At 48.4% G+C, this 19,917-nt stretch overlaps 1 long non-coding RNA gene across 2 annotated transcripts in view; it reads right to left on the reverse strand.

The window, feature by feature from the left end:
- Positions 1 to 7,326: 7,326 nt before the first annotated feature.
- LOC138527278 (uncharacterized) overlaps positions 7,327 to 19,917 on the reverse strand; it is a 106,556-nt gene continuing 93,965 nt past the window's right edge. For both annotated transcript variants that reach the window (XR_011283850.1, XR_011283849.1), the window contains one exon: positions 7,327 to 7,822. This is a non-coding gene — a long non-coding RNA (uncharacterized lncRNA). The remainder of the gene's footprint in view (positions 7,823 to 19,917) is intronic.

Consider the following 19,917-nt stretch of genomic DNA (forward strand, 5'->3'; position numbering starts at 1 on the left):
AGCTGAGTGGAGTCTTTAATACTGTTGGTGAGGAGGCTGGAGAGGTCTTCCTCGATGTTGCCTAGTGGGCCTGGTGGTCTGTATATCAGAAGTATCGTTAGAGTGCTATTATTAGAGATAGGTATTTTAGCTGAGAGAAGTTCGCACGATGTAATTGTTGGGTGTGGGATGAGTCTAGCAGCTAGCTGTGTTTTGGTTATGATAGCCAGGCCACCTCCTCTAGAGTTAGGTCGGTCGACTCTTAGGATGTTGTAGTCGTCTGGAATGGCAGTCATGAGGGCTGGGCCGGCTGCATCGCGGAGCCAGGTTTCAGAAGCTGCAAGGATATCTAGGTTGTCCATAGCCAGTATATCGGCTATTTCAGTATTATGTGCTATAAGGGACCTAGCATTAATAAGGGCTCCTGATAATGAAGGAGTTGTAGTATTGTCTTTGGCAGACCTGGGGGTAGGGCGGATAGGTCTCCTCTGTTTGTAGTATGGGACATCATGTGGTTTCCTCTGTTTGTAGTATGGGACAGCATGTGGTTCAGGACGATGTAACGTCGCTGAGTCTAGGAGGTTAAGATTAATGGCAGTGGAGGTACTTGTGGGTACTAACAGGCTGGTTCTTTTATTTTCGATGTCATAGAGTCGTGGCAGCCTAGCTCTGAGTCGCAAGTTTCTCTCTTGCAGGTTACAAGGTATGGGGTTGGTGAGGGCCATTGTTATGGTGATGGTTAGAAGAGTCCAGACTAGGGAACCGCATGTGAGTGATAAACATGTCTTAGTGGCGCGCATGTTGTGAACGTGGCAGGATGGCGCCTGTGTTAGGCAGGCCCGGTGGGGACTAGTGCGTGGTTGTGCTATTGTAAATGCACCTGGATTGGGCAGTCCTGTTAGTGTCTATGGGGCAGACATCCTATGGTCTAACGCCTAGCGTTGAGGGTCCTAATCATGGCTAAAGATTTATACATACTACAGCCTAGCACCTAAAATTGAGAGTCCTTTTCGTGACTAGAAATGCAAGCACCCTATAACATGGCACCTGGAATTGATGTAGAACATAGGGCACGACACAATTTAAGGTGGTCTGGAAGCGACCGTAAGGCACAACACAATTTAAAGTGGTCTAGAAGCGACCATTAGGCACATCACAATTTAAAGTGGTCTGGAAGCGACCGTAAGGCACAACACAATTTAAAGTGGTTTAGAAGCGACCATGAGGCACATCACAATTTAAAGTGGTCTGGAAGCGACCATGAGGCACAACACAATTTAAAGTGGTCTGGAAGCGACCATAAGGCACAACGCAATTTAAAGTGGTCTGGACGCGACCATGAGGCACAACACAATTTAAAGTGGTCTGGAAGCGACCATAAGGCACAACACAATTTAAAGTGGTCTGGAAGCGACCATAAGGCACAACGCAATTTAAGGTGGTCTGGAAGCGACCGTAAGGCACAACACAATTTAAAGTGGTCTAGAAGCGACCATTAGGCACATCACAATTTAAAGTGGTCTGGAAGCGACCGTAAGGCACAACACAATTTAAAGTGGTTTAGAAGCGACCATGAGGCACATCACAATTTAAAGTGGTCTGGAAGCGACCGTAAGGCACAACACAATTTAAAGTGGTCTGGAAGCGACCATGAGGCACAACACAATTTAAAGTGGTCTGGAAGCGACCATGAGGCACAATACAATTTAAAGTAGTCTGGAAGCGACCATAAGGCACAACACAATTTAAAGTGGTCTGGAAGCGACCGTAAGGCACAACGCAATTTAAAGTGGTCTAGAAGCGACCATAAGGCACAACACAATTAAAAATAGACTAGGAGTGACCTTGAGGGTCTGAAGTGACTGTCTGATTGTGGCAGGCGGTATACTGCGCATTGCCTGATGTCAAGGACAGGGCAGTTGGATACTAGGCTTAGTGGGAGCCCCGCGGAAGGCGAGCCGTGCAGAAAAGGGTCGTAATGCAACTGCCGCTCGGGAAGTGGTGCTGAAAAGTTTGTAAAACTAAGTTAATATGTGTGTGCTTACCAGGATGAGGTGCCAGGTCGTGCCGGGCGGCTGAGTGTACACTCACCATTGGCCTCAGACGCTATGAGGCGGTAGTGAGTGGTCCAGGGGTAGCGGGTCCTCAGTGCTGGTGCTCACCTGTGTGGGCCAGGGGGATTGGCAGAGGCAGAGTCGGCACGAACAGGCACAAACAGGTGTTGGCCTTACCTCCCGTGGGCCTTAGAAAGTGTGGGCCGGCTTCGCCTGCCGGTAGCCAGTGGGTGAAGAGATGGGCCCAGTGGCCAATCAGATGGCTGCAAATGGCTCAGTTAGGCAGAGGGGCTTCGGGCAACAAAATGGGCGGCCATCTTAGTGTTATCAGGTACCTCGTGTACCTTAATGGTGGCAGGGACTTCTTTATGCAATCTGGCGATCCTCATGCAGAAAATGGGTATTACGGTGCTGGATTGCAGGAGATGCAGTGCGCAGGCTGCAAAAGCGCTTTTTCCAAAAAGCGAAGCGTAAGGGCAGCGTCACATACAATAATCAGCTGATGGTGAAAGTAAATAAGGTGGCTGACCTTATATGTCCGCTGCTCCTGCAGGGACTCGCTCTGGAGCTCCTGCTCCTCCGGAGGGTGGTGGGAATGCTATTGGGTCAGGGGTCTGATACCTTTGCTCTTCCACCTCCATACGGGAAAGGGCATCGGCCTTCCCGTTTTTCACCCCTGGTCGAAATGTAATCACGTAGTCATATTCAGCAAAAAAAAGAGCCCAACGTAGTTGTCGTGAGGATTGGGCCTTTGCCGTTTTTAGGTACTGGAAGTTCCGGTGGTCAGTTATTATGGTGATTGTGTGTCTGGCGCCCAAGTGGTAGTGTCGCCATGCCTTAAAGGCTGACTTAATGGCCAGGAGTTCTTTGTCTGTGATAGTGTAATTGAGTTCAGGGGGTTTGAATTTACACGACCAGAAGGCAACAGGGTGTAACTGGCCCGTTTCGGGGTCCTTTTGTGAGAGGACGGCTCCCATAGACATGCTTGAGCCGTCCGTTTCCACCAGGTATGGGAGATCAGGGCGAGGGTGGCGTAAGATTGGGGCAGATGTGAATCTTGCTTTGAGTTCCTGGAAAGCCTCCTCGGCTTCTGTTGTCCACTGGAACTTTTTGTTGCTTTTCCTTAGTAATGACGTGATGGGATGCACGATTCGCGAAAATCCTGGGATGAACCAGCGGTAGAAGTTTGCAAAACCCAGCATACTTTGAACCCCCTTGAATGAATTTGGGGATGGCCAGTTCAGGATAGCATCTACCTTGTGTACATCCATTCGGATTCCATTCGGGCTGAGAATAAAGCCCAGGAATTCCACCTCGGAAACGTGGAATGAGCACTTTTCGAGCTTGGCGTAGAGCTGGTGTTGACAGAGTTTCTCCAATACGGATCGGACGTGTTTAATGTGGTCCTGCTTTGATGCGGAATATACTAGGATATGGTCGATGTACACTAGAGCACAGACATCAATCAATTCCCGTAGGACATCATTCATGAAGTATTGAAATGCAGCAGGCGCGTTGCAAAGGCCAAAGGGCATTACTTGATATTCGTACAAGCCATATTTGGTGCGAAAAGCGGTTTTCCATTCGTCCCCCTGTTTTACGCGAACAAGGTGATATGCCCCCCTCAGGTCTAGTTTTGTGTAGATTTGGGCATCTTTGACTTGATCAAGCAATTCAGGGATCAGTGGCAGGGGGTAGCGTTTTTTTACGGTAATCTGGTTCAGGGCGCGATAGTCAATGCACGTTCTCAAGTCCCCCTCCTTTTTCGGTACGAAGAATAGAGGACTGGCTGCTGGAGACTTCGAGAGACGGATGAACCCGTTCGCCAGGTATTGGTCAAGATAGGCCTTCAGGTGCTGGTTTTCTGGTTCCGTGAGTGCGTAAATTCGCCCACAAGGGATTTGTGCACCGGGTATCAGGTCGATTTGGCAATCGTATGGTCTATGCGGTGGCAGGGTATTAGCCTGTTCTTTCTAAAAGACATCTTGAAAGTCCTGGTATTCACTTCGTAGGGTGCCGATTGCCACAGTCGCAAGCGTCGAGGTTCTGGTGTCTATTGGTTGTTTCTCTTGGCGATAACATGTGTGGGCGCAAGTCTCAGGAAAGGCCAATTCTTTTGCTCGCCAATCGATTAGAGGATTGTGAGCTACCAACCATGGCATTCCCAAAGTCAACCGGAACTCTGGTGCCTTAATGAGGTCGAAAACAATAGATTCTTGGTGTCCATCCTGGCACAGAAGGGTTAAAGCTGCAGTGCATTGGGATACTGGACCAGAAGCTATTTCCGTGCCGTCGACAGTGGTAACAGTGTCGTTGGTTGATTTAGGGCATAACGGAAGCCCCATCTTTGCCGCAAGATCCTGGTCGATGTAATTCCCAACGGCTCCACTGTCTATGTACGCTCTTACTGTGTGCATCCGAGATGGTTGTTGGTGATTGATCAAGACCACAGATAGTGCAAAATGGGAGGTCTGTAGTTCACTTTCTTTGCTCGACAAGTGTACCCCTACACTTGCCGGGCTGGGGAGTTTTCCGATTCCTTGATGGTATCTTCCTTGTCCGTGGCCCCTACCGTCCTCCTCGGTGGCTTCACAGGGCACTCTTTAAGGAAATTAGCTGACCTTCCACAGTACAGAAATAACTGCTGCTGTCTCCTTTTATCCCTTTCCCCTTTAGTCAAGGGGGATCTGACCCCCCCCCCGATTTGCATTGGTTCTCCTGAACCTTTCCGTTGTTCGGGCAGTATTGTCCTTTGAACGCACATACATAGGGCGAGGGTCCGGTCTGGTTCGATCTGCTCTTCGGTCCTGCAACCTATGATCCAGTTGAACAACAAGGTCAATTAATTCTGAGCAAACTTTCGGGGGGTTCACTACTTGTGCGAGAACATCCTTGAGCTCCCCCCGCAACCCCTGATGAAACAACGTGGTTCTCTTCTCCACTGGCCCTTCTGCTTCAACTACGAGTCTATTGAACGTGGCTATGGCCCTCATTACGACCCAGGCGGTAAGTATATGACATTACCGGCATGGCGTAACTAACGTTTACGTGCTGGGTCAAAGCCGTAAAAAGCGGGACATTACGACCCATCGTGCACGAGCATTACGCCATGCCGGTAATGTAAACTGCGCCATGGCGTTAATGCCCCCAAAACGGCACCTACCGGCATCATATGCCACGCAAGGTGCACTACCGCCACCCCGACCACCGTTCATAGCGGTGACCGTAGTTAGCGGTCACTGCAACTAGCGGTCACTGCAATTAGCGGTGACCGTAAATAAGCGGAACCGGAAGTAGCGTCATCGCGGCGGAACGGGAAAGAGCACAGCGGCCATCGTTAAAAACACAATCCATTGGCATCCTCCGCAACCACTGGACATCCGAGCCTGAGACCCGGCAAATACCATCAGCAACCTTCTTCCTGCAAGAAAATGCCTAAAGTTGTTCAAAAAGCCTGTGACCGCCAGCGGCAAGACTGTTTCACCAGAGAGGAGCTTACCATGCTTGCGGAGACCCTCCAGGAGAACGCTGCAGTGGTATTCTCAAACCAAATTACCAGACCGGCCATAGCAAAGAAGAAGGCCATATGGGCCCTGGTAGCTCAGCGGGTTAGTGCTGTGGGAACAGTACCCCACAATGTGAGACAGTGCCGCAAGCGGTGGGACGATCTCCGGCTCCGAGTCAGGAGCATCCTATCGGCAAACAGGAACCTGGGCACGGCAACAGGGGGAGGATCGGAGTCCCCTATTAAATTGCAGCCATGGGAGGAAATCTGTGCCTCCACAATTGGCATGGAGAGCATAGAAGGAGTAGGAGGAATGGAGAGAGGAGCCCCGGCATCAGGCGATGCAGGTAGGTGGCTCAAATCAAGCCATGCAAAAGTCACCAAAGTCCATTCATGTGAAGTACAATGATGCCCTATAGTGTAAATGCAACACATCAGCAGGAGACTGCCCACAGACACATCCAATCTCCACCCTGTACACATGCAGTATGCACACCCTAACTGCAGGCACCCACATACCTCCATGCTACTTCCACACAAAAGGGAGACAACCTGTATGCCCCTGCCTCAAATGTGCCGCATGTACTAACTGATAAGATGTCAGTCGTCACAATGCCCGCCCAATGTCTGCAGACCCATCAATAACACTTTCCCTCCTTTGCTCCACCACAGGCTCAAATTCCGACCTTGAGGATGAGGACACAACTGCCTCCACACCTACCAAGAGGGTCAGGACAACTGTGCCAACACCACAACCCTCCACCTCTGCAGTACCGAGGAAAACCCCACAGCAGCCGAAATCCGTGCCTAGAAAACAGGACAGGGCACTGACAGCCACCCCAGCAGGCAGCACAGAAGCAGCAGCAGCAGCGGACATTACCCAAATCGTGCCCACAGAAGGGACAGGCTCTGCTGCAAGCAGCACTATTGGGGAAACTGCTGCCATTGCAGCCTCCTCCGACAGCGAAGCAGGGATTATTGAGGAGATTGATGTCGGAAGCCCCACTGCCCACCCTCACTCCCACTACCTGTCCCAAAGCAGCCCGCATGCGGATGCCACACAGGGGCAGTTAGAGGATGAGGATTGGCCAGGCTCTCCATCCTCGGTGCAGGAGGTGAGCAGCCCAATGGGAATACCACTGCCATTATCCATGGGCCAGAGAAACCAACAAACGCTGGAGGAGATCGTCACCCGGCAGCAGGAACTATCCTCGCTCCTTACTGAACATGTTGCAGAATGTGGGGGGCAAGGGCAGCAATGGAGAAATGCGCGGAGACAGTGAAGGCTGCTATAGAGTCCTCCACAAAGGACATCTGCGCAGAACTCGCCGCTGTGCGGCACGTCATCTCTGAACTAGTGCAGACAATTCGGGACATGCGTCCAAATGAGCAGGCAGGAACCTCCTCGGGTGCCAGTTCGACACCAAGCAGCCCCATCCGCCGATCGGGGAGGAAACTGCGTAGCACAGGCAGGGGTGCCCCGGGGGCCAGGGGAGGGGGCTGCCAATAGTGGCCGCACAGTGGAGAAATCCTACATCAGACACTGCTTCACAGACTTTCTCACACCTTTGTAGGGATTCCAGGGGGGAGGGTGGAGGGGGGAGTGGGTGTGTTGGGGAGTTCAGGGTGGAGGGGGGAGTGGGTGTGTTGGGGAGTTCAGGTGGGAGGGGGAAGGGGGGACTGGGTGTGTTGGGGAGTTCAGGGGGGAGGGGGGAGTGGGTGTGTTCAACAAAATCACTTTTACAATACACTTTTCTTATTTGCACAAATCACATGTGTGGACATTGCTCATTGCGTATGTGTGATTTATTGGTAAACAGTCCCCAGTGTCCATATAACAGACGCACACAGTGCCACAATCGTCATCTCCAGGTGACACCCCCCATCCGCATGTGCTAGAATAATTGGTTGATCAGAGTACTACGCATTTCACACCCCTCCTGTGCATCGCCGCCTCCATGAGGTGCTGCCCGATCCCCACCCTCATCATCCTCATCGTCAGGTGGTTGCAGTTCTGCATTGGGGGGCAGGGGCACATTTCGTCTGATGCACATATTGTGTAGCATGACACATGCCATGACGATCTTTGCCACCTTCTCATGGCGGTAATAGAGTGCCCCACCAGACCTGCTGAAGCAGCGAAACCATGCCTTCAATAGGCCAAATGCCTGCTCAATCACCACACGGGTACGTGTATGTGCAGGGTTGAAGTCCTCCTCGTGCTGGTCCTGTGGGTTCCGGACTGGTGTAAGGAGCCACCTCTTCAGGGGATAGCCTGCATCACCTGTATGTGGGCGAGAATGTATGTGTCAGTCATGACGTCTATTTCAAAACATGACGTGCCACCATGGCTTGCATCCAACTGTTACTTCGGACCTCTTTTAAATGCACTAATTGATTCACACTATGCGACCAGTATATGCTCATGGCTCTTATGGACTGTTGTGCATGCCATCAACCAATGTATGCAGGGGGGTCAAGTGCCTTGTGAGTGCCCATCCACTGTGTTCCTTCATGCCGTTTGTTTTGGTGGCCTGGCACGTGTCCTGTGATGTCAACGCTCACATCATTGCAACATTGCTGTCAGCCTCATCATGACCCCAGTGAGCAATACTGATGTTGATAGGGACATTTTGTGGGCCTTGCTGTCTGTGTGATGGTGTGTTGATGTTTCTGTCCGTCATGTGCCTCCTTCGTGCGCCGTTATGGGGGACAGGCCTTTCAGTTGATGGTGTTTGGTGACGTGCATGTAGGTGCATTTCGTTGAAGTCAATGTGGTGTGAATTGGTACAATGCACTTGCAGATGGTTGTGTCACGATTGGGGCACACCTTCATTCACGTGGTGGGGCTGCATACATCGGGCATTAGGTTTAGTGGTGTCAGCTGAAGTTTGTGCTGCTTTAGGGTATGATCTGGCTCTGTTGTCTCTGCTACTCACAGCCAGGTGGAGTATGCATCATCCCCCCCCCTTTCAGCCAGGTGGAGTATGCATCATTCCCCCCCGTTTCAGCCAGGTGGAGTATACATCATTCCCCCCCCCTTTCAGCCAGGTGGAGTATGCATCATTCCCCCCCCTTTCAGCCAGGTGGAGTATGCATCATTCCCCCCCCCACTTTCAGCCAGGTGGAGTATGCATCATTCCCCCCCCCTTTCAGCCAGGTGGAGTATGTGCATCATCCCCCCCCTTTCAGCCAGGTGGAGTATGGATCATTCCCCCCCCCCTTTCAGCCAGGTGGAGTATGCATTGGTACGTCGTTCACTTACCCACTTCACATTTCCATGGGCATGACATGTGACTCACCGAGTAGCCAGGATCTTGGCCCTGCATGTCGCTCCATGTAGCGTGGTATTGTGCAGTTCCGAAGGACCATTGAATCATGGGTTGCTCCGGGGAATCGGGCACAGCAATGTGTGATGATCCTGTTGGAGTAACAGACCATTTGCACGTTGATTGAGTGAAATAGTTTACGGTTGCGGTACGGTACCTCCATGGCATGTGGCACCACCAATTCCACATGGGTGCAGTTGATGGCACCAATGCAACCAGGTATGCCGGCTAGTGCATGGAAACCCTACCTTCAGTAGGGGTGGGATGGCGGTTGGTGTTTCTATCATGCTGACGATGTCGTTGTGTGTCATGTCTACGATGGCGGTGATGGTGTCCCGCTCCAAACGGTACAGGGTGTGGATCTGCTCAGCCGTGAGGTTGAATGGACTGGCTCTGATGCGTGGGATTGTGGGCTGCCTGCGTGGTGCCACTGGCTGTGCTGGTGGGGCTTGCTGGCCCTGCCTTGCCCTCCTTCTCCTCCTGCGTCTCCTCTGTGTAGCCTGTTGTTGTTATTGTTGTTGTTGTTGTAGTTGAAGTTGTAGCACTTGCATTGCTATCAGGTCCTCCAGCCCCAACATTGCTAGTCCTATTGGAATCATTGTGGAGTGTGACTGGGTGTGGGAAGCGGTGGGGTGTGCTCTTTTTGTACTTCCTGAGTCTGTATTGCCTCCACCTGTGCTGATTCTGTGCACCTGTGGCAGCTGGAATCACTGCACAAGGCCCTTTACGGTTGGTTCGCGATGGCGTAATTAGCACCATGGCGGTAAGGTACTTAATGGGCTGGGTGATGGCGTTAGGTGCATGTCCGCTTGGGTCGTCATTCGCGTAGCTTTGCGCCATGCCGGTATTTACGGTGTGGCAGGTCACGTGCGCGCGTCCTTGGTGCAGTTAGCGGCAGCGTTAACTACGATGCCGCTAATGGCATCGTAGTTAACAGTGACGGGTCATGATCGGACCTAGCGGAAAACAATGCCGGTAATCATTTACCGCATCATTTTTCACTTACCGCCTGGGTCGTAATGAGGGCCTATGTATGTTAATAAGTCTTGATTCCCTTGGCGTAGGGACAGAAGTTCGTTGTCTAATGCCTGCCCATGAGTACGACGGGCGAACAGCTTTTCCATCTCCTGCTGAAAGCCCCTGAAGTCATGCAGCAAAGGATCGTCTTGGGCCACAAAGGGTACAGACCAGTTCGCGGCGCTACCACTCAGGTAGGATTGCACAAAAGCGACCCGTGATTGGTCATTCGGAAAGGGGATCCCCCGTAAATCGTTTGGGCGGGGCCAAGGGAACTGCCCCAGGAAGGGTTATCTGAACGGGATTGGCTGATGGCGCTGGCATCGAGGGCACGCTTCCCGGCAATGGTGCATGCCCTGCTTGTGACTGGAGAAGTTGCCGGCTTAAATCATCAGTTCGTTCTTTGGCTACTATCAGCTCTCTCCTCAGGGTGTTGGTCTCCTGCCTGGCTGCATGTACTTCGGAACATAGCTGCCCGAACATGTGGGCTAACTGGTCGGTTTCTGACGTTTCCATGATGCCCAGGTGGATTTTGATGTGAGGCTTTGCGTTCTGTAACGCTCACCTGGTATCCACGGGGACGTCACTCAGCCTGTTCTGACCTCTTACGACCTTGAACCCTTCCCTGGACGCTATTCGGCTGGAGACTGGGCCTGAAACACAGGATTGGTAGAGTTTAACTCCCTATTGTCTCTGTGTACTTGAACCCCTTCTTCCCCGGGGTCCAACCCTTCCCTTTGATCCACAGCTCACCTTGTTTTCTTGGATAGTGTGCTCTCCGTCCTGCTTTCAGCGCAGGGGCGCGTTGATTGATGCGGGCTCGTTTCTGCCTAGTTACTTCACTGGCAAGAGTCCGACAGGTAAGTATAATGAGTCTTTTGAACAGTTCTCTAACTTCGTTCCTTTCCTTCCTTAGATGATGGCCGGGGTCGGGGGATGGCGGCGTGCTGCTGAGATGAGAAGCGCTGAAGGTGAGTGAGAGCAGAATGCGCGATGCGCCCCTTTCGTATTTGTATTGAACTGAGTTCTTTTTCTGTGTCTTTTAGGTGCCGTAACGTTTTCAGCGTGGATGCCGTTATGAAGAACAAATGCGGTGAGTAAGCACGGTATGCGGCGCCTCTAGATGTTTCCACCCTAACCTGGAATGTCTTTTCCCTCTTGCAGATGGATGAGAAGTTCCGAAGACAGAGTTCCCACAGAGCGGCTGGGATTCAGGTAAGCGTTTGAAGCTCGTACAGTATTTAAAAGTAAGCAAAGATTTGCAGAAGGCTTACTAATGCCTTTTTTCTGTTATTTTCCCTTTTCCTTAGGAAGCGGCGTGCCGGGATGGGAATGACACCGCCGAAGATGCCCACAGAACAGAAGGAGCGATGAATGATGTGCAGAAGCGCTGCAAGGTAAGGCTGTTCCTAACGGTGTTCTTGTTCTTGCAGGAGCTGAGCGCAGAAGAAAGATGCAGGCCTACTGGAGACCGATCCGAACACGGTGAGTGTCACGCTGCAGGTGCAGAAAACGCAAAGCATGTTTCTCAGCCTGGGCGTGGCTTAAATAGTCTCTGGGTATCCCAGGTGTCTCTGGGCTGAACCACACCCAAAAGACTAGACTGCACATGCAGTTCTGGGAACCGAAATATGTGGGGGCATCCATCTTGTCCCCATCAATGCACTACAAGTCCAATCCCCAATGTTATCCTATGGGAGTGAGTGAGCCTGGTGCCACAAGCGCCAAGTCTGACTCCAAGTGGGTCTTTGGAGGGATGGAAAGGCCCTTGAGGGCCATGTGGGTCATCGTGGCCTGGCTTCAGCCTGACATCTTGGAGGGCTGGGGACATGAGGGGCAGGAATCATGACAGGAGTGGTTTGACTGTCCATTGTGTAAATGGAGAGAAATGGTTTTCATCTTTTAAAGTTGGTAATATTTGTAGCTCAATAGTCATGGTAGGAATTTTGAAAAGATGTTAGCAAGCCACTTCTCACCATCTAAAAACATTTTTGTGAGACCAACATACCAAATGTTATTAATAAAAACTTAATGTGACCCTCTGTACGAATGTGAGAACCATAAAAATGTGATAAAACATGTAAACACTGATATAATTCTGGAGTAAATGAGGAAAAACTGTAGCTCCACACAGGAATGACATACAAACTCCTGAGTCACGTCATTTGACTCGCAGAAAAATATAGGTTTCAGAAATGCATTCATATGTGTCAAAATATGGAGATTAAGGGCACTTGTCATGCAGTGAGATTTCTATGTCCCTGAACCAGACCAAGCCTCCTGTCGAAGGAAGATGATAGAGTGGTCTCCTCCCCTGGTTTCCTAAAACACTCCTACATTTTCTGGACCTATCAGCACACAGATGGGAGTGGTCTAGTGACATAGAACCTATCCCTTCTGCAGAACTATGACACATTTGTGATATAATTTGCCTTATAAATAAGTCACCCCGCCTCAGATCAGGACTTTGGCCCACTAACCTCTGAGGTGAGCTGCTGCCGAACGCTGATCCATCCCAGCACTAGCAGTGAGGCCTAATCTTGCAGAGGAGCCAGGAGGCATTTATTTCACAGGATTTGTATGGTTGGAATTCGAAACCAACCATCATCTCCCAGTGCCTTGTGAACTGGTATAGTCATAAAGTGTTGCCCAAAGAATTAATCCCATTGTCATCTGAGAAACTAATTAGGTCCTGTGCTTAAATTGTGCCCTGCTAAACGAATTTCCATCTGCAGCTGTATTTTCCCATTGCATCTGTCATCCTAACCAAAAACCGATTTTCCTTTTGTGAGCTACCCCCTTTCCCAGAGGCTACCTGTCATTTTCAGCCTCAGTAAAAACAAATTCCATTTGTATTTTCTTTCCCATTGAAATTGAGCTTAACATCCAGAAAAACTATTTTCCCCTTCTGTTCCTCTTTCCCTATTGTGAGGTAAAAAACAAATTCCATTTGCATTCTCTTTCCCATTGAAAGTGTGCCGAACATCTCAAAAAACGATTTTCCCCTTTTGGGCTGACAAGTAGTCTCTAAAAGCTTTGCCTGTCTTTTTAAGTATAAGCAAGCGAGTTCCTTGTCTTTCTATTTCTTTCCCATAGCAGTTGTGATAAATAATAAAAAATCCCATTCTTCTATTGTGCTCTAAAAACGAATGTTCCCCTTCTTTGCTGGCTCCCCATATTGCTTCTGTGGGCACCACGCCAAAACCAATTTTCCTCCTGTATTCCTACTCTCTGCCACTGCCTTCCATTCAAAGGAATCAAGTCCAATTGATGTTTGGGGGTTGAGTGTCTCACGGGGAGTGCTTAACTCTTGTGCTATCATTGTGTGTTGAATTGTTCTTCTTCTGTTTTGTCATTAAAAAGGAAATATTTGTGACAGTATATCTTAACCTGGTCGCTTTATAGAAGTCATTGCATTTTTGTGTTGCCACAACATTGCTAGCTGATGTAATTGGTTGATTCTTATTTGCCAATAAATAATACATGAATAAATATCTTATTGATACACACCGGCCCGGTTCCTAGTCCATTATGACACAGGGTGTTTGTAGAGGGTGTGTGCGAGACGGGTTGGAAACCTGCTCAAAAGAATCCGAGGTGTACAATTTTTTTATTGTTTTTATTGTGCACCACATTCATCGTAGGGGAAGGAGATCCCTGGTTTGCGTGTGCCATGTAATAAACCGGGACAAACTGGGGGCTTGTGCCGTGATTGAGAAAAGGGTATTAATCTGTTACAGTGTGACAGAGCAGACTAGTCATTCAAGGTATTGTTACATTTAGTGGATAGAAAGCTGGGTTGCATTGTGAAGGCCCCATCCAAACCATGGTTGTGTGTGTAAATAAAATATTGTGAGCACAAATTAAGCAGAAGCAGGGTTGAGATTTTCCCCTTGCATAGAGAACCTAATGGTGGACTTGTAACAGAAGATACCCTGGCTCAAATTTGTATATAAGCACATGTCCAAGGCAAACTTGGCGGCTATGCCACCTGCAACTAGCTTGTTTCAAACCAGAGAGGTAAACTTCTTTAAGAAGGTGGTAATCAGGGAACAAGCCGCTACTCGTACTAGTGTAGTTCGGCCTTCGCAGGCTGATGTGCATCACATGTTAATTAGAGGTTTGCCTACTATTCAGCCGTACCTTACTTGGGCTAGGGTGGGTGACCACAGCTGGCTCATTACCAGGGCCCGCTTTGATTGCCTGATTTTGAGGGGGAACACGGCAAAGTGGCCAGGCTACTCGGACGATTCAAGCTGTCAAGTCTGTGGTGCCCCCTCTGAAGATTTGGCCATTTTATTTTTTTTTTGTCCTGGCTATTCAATTATTAGAGAGCGAACCATTTTGCAAGAATTGAGATGTACTGGCTTACATTTATATCGGCCGGCGCTGATGCTTCTATTAAAGGCTGAAACGAAATTTGCTGCTTGGGCCCTGCTCTCAAACTTGAAGGCTGCAATGTCTTTGAGACGGGGTGCCATAAGAAGGCGTGTGCTGGTTTCTTAAATTAACCTGTAATATGTGGTTCTGTATTGTATCAACTGTTTTTGTATTATAGATGACTGATGAATTGCCCTACTGTGATATTTGATTGGTGCTTATGAATTATAATGTAGATTGTTTTATTTTATGGACCAATGCTCCGTTAGTGATGACGAGTATATTTGTCATGCTTTTATTGTGAAATTTTCTGATATGTGTTTAATGGACATTGTTTTGCCCGAATAAACCTTTGAAACTCAACAGGTGCAGAACACATTTTATAATGAAAACCATAGAAATTACCATGGCTAGGAAGCACCTTCTATCCAAATTGTTCATTAAAGGTGAATGGGCAGAACAAGAGCATGAAGTGTGGCAATATAGAATGATGCAAGAGTTTACCTCTATAAATATGGATGTGTGGCAGGATAACGGCCTGTTACATCAAGCCCTGGCCGAATTTTAATATGACACATACCACCAGAGATGAGCAAATTAAAATGGCTAATATGTGTACTTCTATATGATGATCATGGAAGAGAGATACCAGGAAAGTGTAGGCTCTGTTAAAAAAAAAAACAATCTGAGCTTTTGGCTCTAGCACAGAGAGAGTTAAGGCAAATAGAGGAGAAAGTGCAGCAGAGTCAAAATGCTGAATTAAAATTAGAAAACATGATTTAGCAGCTAAATGATGAGTTGGTAGCACAGCAGAAAATGAATTGAGAGAGAGAGTCCCAATTCTCTGCACTAAGAAATGACTGTCAAGAAGGTGTTGAGAACCTGAGAGAGAGTCAACTAAAATTGAGTCAACAAGTTGTGCGCAATAGGGCCTGCTTAGAGGACATCTGTGCATTTCAAATGCAGATTAAGCAATTGAAAGAGGAGAATAGAGCTGATCTAAGGGAGGTCCATTCCCAGGCGGAATTTGAGAGATCACCTCAGCAAACAGAATACCAAATTGAGTGAGGAGAAAAGTGCCCTGTGTCAGGAAGTGTGCCAGTTAAAGAGAGACATAGAGAAAAACAAATCATGTTTTCAGGAACTGACTGACATAAAAGTAGACATTTCTCTTTTTTTAACTTAATTTAATTTGTTTTTTACAAACCTTTTAAATACATATCACATCACATTTAGTTATTGACTTTAGAAGTAGAAAATGAAAAATGAATGGGACATGTGAGACTAATAGAATTTTACCTAGAGCAGACAACAGAGACCAAAAATGCACTGAGTGAGGAGATTAGTGTCCTGCAAAAGAAGAGGTCTGAGTATACCCAGATAGTACAGGCTTCTCAGAGGTAAAGTTAGGCCCTTTGTGAGGACAACAAGGGACTCCATGGCCAAGTAGTTGCACAAAGCAAGATCATAGTAGCTACTCAAGCCCTGGTAGCAGAGCTCAAAGCTCAGGCCTCTATATACCACCAAGAAATAGGGGCTGAAAAAGATAAATCAGAGACAAACCAATGTCCTCTTTACCAGGGGCCTCAAGCCAACTCACCACATTATATACGCAGGGCACTGCTAACTCCATGCCTACCAGTTCACAACAACAGGGAGGCATGAAGCAACTGGACTCATTCAGGCCTAGTCCCACTGAGCTGGAAGGCCAGTCCCTATCAGATATCGATGGACCTTCATCTTTATTTAGGTTTACAAATATCTTAGCAAAACATCTGACAAGGAGGGCTTCTATGATGAGAAGATCAGGGAGCTGGACTGGCAGAAACAAAGGTTACAAAGGGACCATCTGATCCACTTTGCAGATAGAGATGAATCAGAGCCCAGGCCTCAAAATAGCATCTTGAAAACCTCCACCCATTCAGGGAGTTGGGAGAAGTTCTCCACCACACCCGGAAGAAGGGAGGAGCAAGACCAGTACTCCCCTTTGTGAAAGGGGGAGCCCAAGGGAAGTGACCCAGAGAGCCCACAGTACCACAGGGGAGAAGAGACCCGACCGCGTCCTTCTGGGAGGGATTCCCAGTCTCAAAGAATCAGGGAGCGCCGAGAGGGCAGGGAGTGTACCACAAATAGTAGCAGCTCTGAGTCTGAGGGCGAATGGACTCAGTGCGGCAGAAAGAGAAAGCTGCCAAACAAAAGAGAACTCTCGTAAAAGACCCAATTCGGCAGATCAAAGCCATCAGAGGCTTCATGACTCCCTACCACAAAAAGGCAAAATACTCAGTATGGGAGCATCTGGAGCTGTATGACCAGATGATGATGTCATTTGGCATCAAAAATTATCAGAATTCCATGTAGTTTGTCAAGTGGATATTCTCCCCAGAATACTCCAGCTTATTTGCTGGGCTGGAGGATCAAGATCGTCAAAGATGGTCTACCTACAAGGCAGCCATCTCGAAACACTTCTCTGTGCACAGGAAACCTCAGGAGGCTCGCAAGGCAGCCTACAACCTGCAGTGTGTGGAGGACAAGGCACCTAGAGAGTTTGTGCAAGAACTGAAGCGGGCATTTGCCCAGACCTCTAGACGGGGGCGCACCAATAGCAGGGAGTTTATTAATATGTATTTTCATGCCCTCCCTAAGTTTATCATGACCCAATTGGTAAAGGACTTCCATGAGCAAAGGACCCTGGATTGGGTAATAGAACATGCTACCCAGATCTATGAGATCCAAAAGCCAGTTGAAAACAAAATAATCCCAAAATGCCCAAACCATCCAACACCCCCACTGCTGCCAAGGTGGCGGAGGTGAAGAATGCCCCCATTCTGGACTTAGAGATGGGGGGCTAAAACTACTCATCCCTCTAATAAGCCAAATGAGAGGCAGAGGAGACCCTCTGCTCAATCCTAAGCGGGTGGTAGCCAGGCAGGGTATCCAACAAATGTGTCACATGACTCTGTCCGAGATACAAGGGTCACAGACCCATCTTGGGTATGTATGGACTCCCCCGGCACAAGTGGGGGTCCAATCAGGTAATTACAGCCCCAGGGATCTTCCCTCAGCTCAACTCCAGGGCCTGGTACCCCAGAGCAATGACAGGGAGAAAACCCTGACAATCAACAGGTTCCAGAGGAGGAGGCCTGGAGTGAAGGGGGATGCCAATCCCTAGAGGAAACTTCCTTCCTTACCCGAGAAAAACCACTAGAAACCTCCGAACCTGAACCCAAATCTCCTATCCCCGAAAAGCTGGAACCTAGGGAAAAGAGGGTAAGTAGGACAAACCAAGGGACAAAGAAAACCCAATTCGTGGAGGAAGTCCGCGTTATACAGTTTGAAGGGGAAGAATCCCTGGAGGACTCAGGGAAGAAATTCTTCTCTTTCAGGGATGGGGGGATTCCTCCCAAGGAAAAATGGGTCCCAAAAGACCCTAACTCAGACTGGGTAAGAGTGGGCACTGACCCAGAACCACCAATTCCTGAACCCCAAAAATGTCGCCCAGAGGACTCTAAAATCAATGAGGGATCCTCCCCCCAAATCAGTTCAATTGACTGTCTCCAGGAAAAGGGGTGCAGTAAAGAGTTAGGGGGAAAAGGGGATTCCACAATCCCACAAATATCTGGGTGGCAATTTATTTACAGATTCCCGGACTCCAACACATAAAACTGCCCAAGATCTCATGGTGTTGGAGTTCAAAATAAAGAAATTAACTGCCAGATTGGCCCAAAATTCCCATTTCCTTTATCCCCTTGAGGAGAGAGAAGGCAGATTTTATGCGTCCGTCAAGGTACAGGGCCAAGGTGCATTTTCAGCACTGGTGGATACAGGCTCCCAAGCCACCCTTCTGTCCAAAAAGGCATTTGACCAAATGAATTCAGGATGGGGGGAGTCACCAAATTCCCCTCGCACCTCTTCCTGTACAACTCCAAAACTTCAATGGAAATGACATTTCAGTCAAGGGGACTGCGGTTCTGGAGATCAAAATTGGGCGACATAGGGTGAAACACCCGGTGATAGTCGTCACTCCAGAGGGCACACCTTGTCTCCTGGGGAATGACCTCCTCTGGAGGTTATCGCCCCTGATTGACTGTGTGAGCAAGGTCCTCTGGACACAGACTAACCTGACAATAAAACTAAAACGATGCACAAACTACGTAAGTTTAAATGGCACATGCCACATGACTGAACAGCGGTCTGACAAAATCAAATTCCACTTTAGGAACAATCATGTCCCTGACATCACTGTCATCTCTGTAGGAGAGCAAATTGGTGACGGGAACCCTTCTCCAATTTTGAAAATCAGCCTTCCTCCCAGTTTCAGGTGGCATTCCACACTGGAAGGAAATACCGTGAAATTTTATACCGATCCACAATCTGAAGAAAACACAAATCCCATATCAAATCAGAGTTTAACTGACATCCAGAAAAAGGGTGAACAGTTGTTTTCCCCCATTCAGGTAAATGAGGCGGGGAGCCTGTTCTCACCAAAGTATGCCTGAATAATGAAAAAAGATTAATCAGCGAAGTGTTATTCATGAAACTCCCAAAAGATCAGACCATTCCCACATTTAGGTTCATTTATAAGTGGGAAATGGGCCTGGAAACTCCAAATTCTAAACATCTCCTGCCTAGCAGGTGCATGCCAAAAATGTCCATTGGTGACTAAAGCATAGATCATAATTGTTGTGTTGTGAGAGATGTCCCCTCTGCATTTTACTTAGGCAGTGACATTCTCAATCGATTCACAATTATTTAGGACCTAATCAATTATTAAGTCTGGTCCCGACTGGGGGGTAAGCCCATGGGCTTTGACAACACTGAGAAAGCATTTCAGTCAGCTAAATTGCTGCCGTATACTGTTGAAGTTCAAACTGGAGAAGAGGTCACCATCCCAGGACTGGTATGACAATTCACAGTTCCCCTAAAAATTAAGTGAGGACAGAACCTCAAAAACCAGGATGCTTATATCAATTTGAATTATCACATTCAACAGCAGGGGTTGTATTTGAACCAGAAAACACTAGTTGATCAAGAACACAAAACCATTCAAATATTGGTGGATAACAGTGACCTTAGAAGTATCACTCTGGGTGCAGACAGCTTGATTGGAATGGCAGTTGATGCCCGACATTTTTCCATTAACTTAGGAAATGAGATGCTGGGACAGATTCCAAATGGCTGTTACAATTGTGACAACGACATACCTTCGGAAAAGATTTTCACCTGGCAAGGGGGGAATTTCTTGGTGTACTCTTCCTGTCCTTATGATGGGGAAGAGGTAACCTGTGACATCAGAAAGGATAAGGTGGTATTTCAAGTCAACAGTGGCTACCTTCCCTCCTTGAAACCTCCTGTCCAGGCAAACACCATAACAAGCGCTTTCTCCACTCAACTGGAGGATATCATGGAAATTTCAAAACCTGAGGTATTTCCAGGTGTCAGGCAAATGGTTGCAGAACTAATCAACCTCGCTGATGCCTGTGAGTCCGAGGAGCAAAATCAGAAGCTGAAACAGGTGTTTTTAGATTTTCAAGAGATCTTTGCTGTGGACTCGTACGACTGTGGTCGCACCGAGATACATTCCACCTCCATACCAACGGACCCTGGAATGGCTCCCATATTTGTGAAGCAATATCGGTTGCCTCTCGAATGTATG

This window comes from Ambystoma mexicanum, chromosome 14 (genome assembly GCF_040938575.1).
Source record: "Ambystoma mexicanum isolate Mex_15411 chromosome 14, UKY_AmexF1_1, whole genome shotgun sequence".
Taxonomy (NCBI): Eukaryota; Metazoa; Chordata; class Amphibia; order Caudata; family Ambystomatidae; genus Ambystoma; species Ambystoma mexicanum.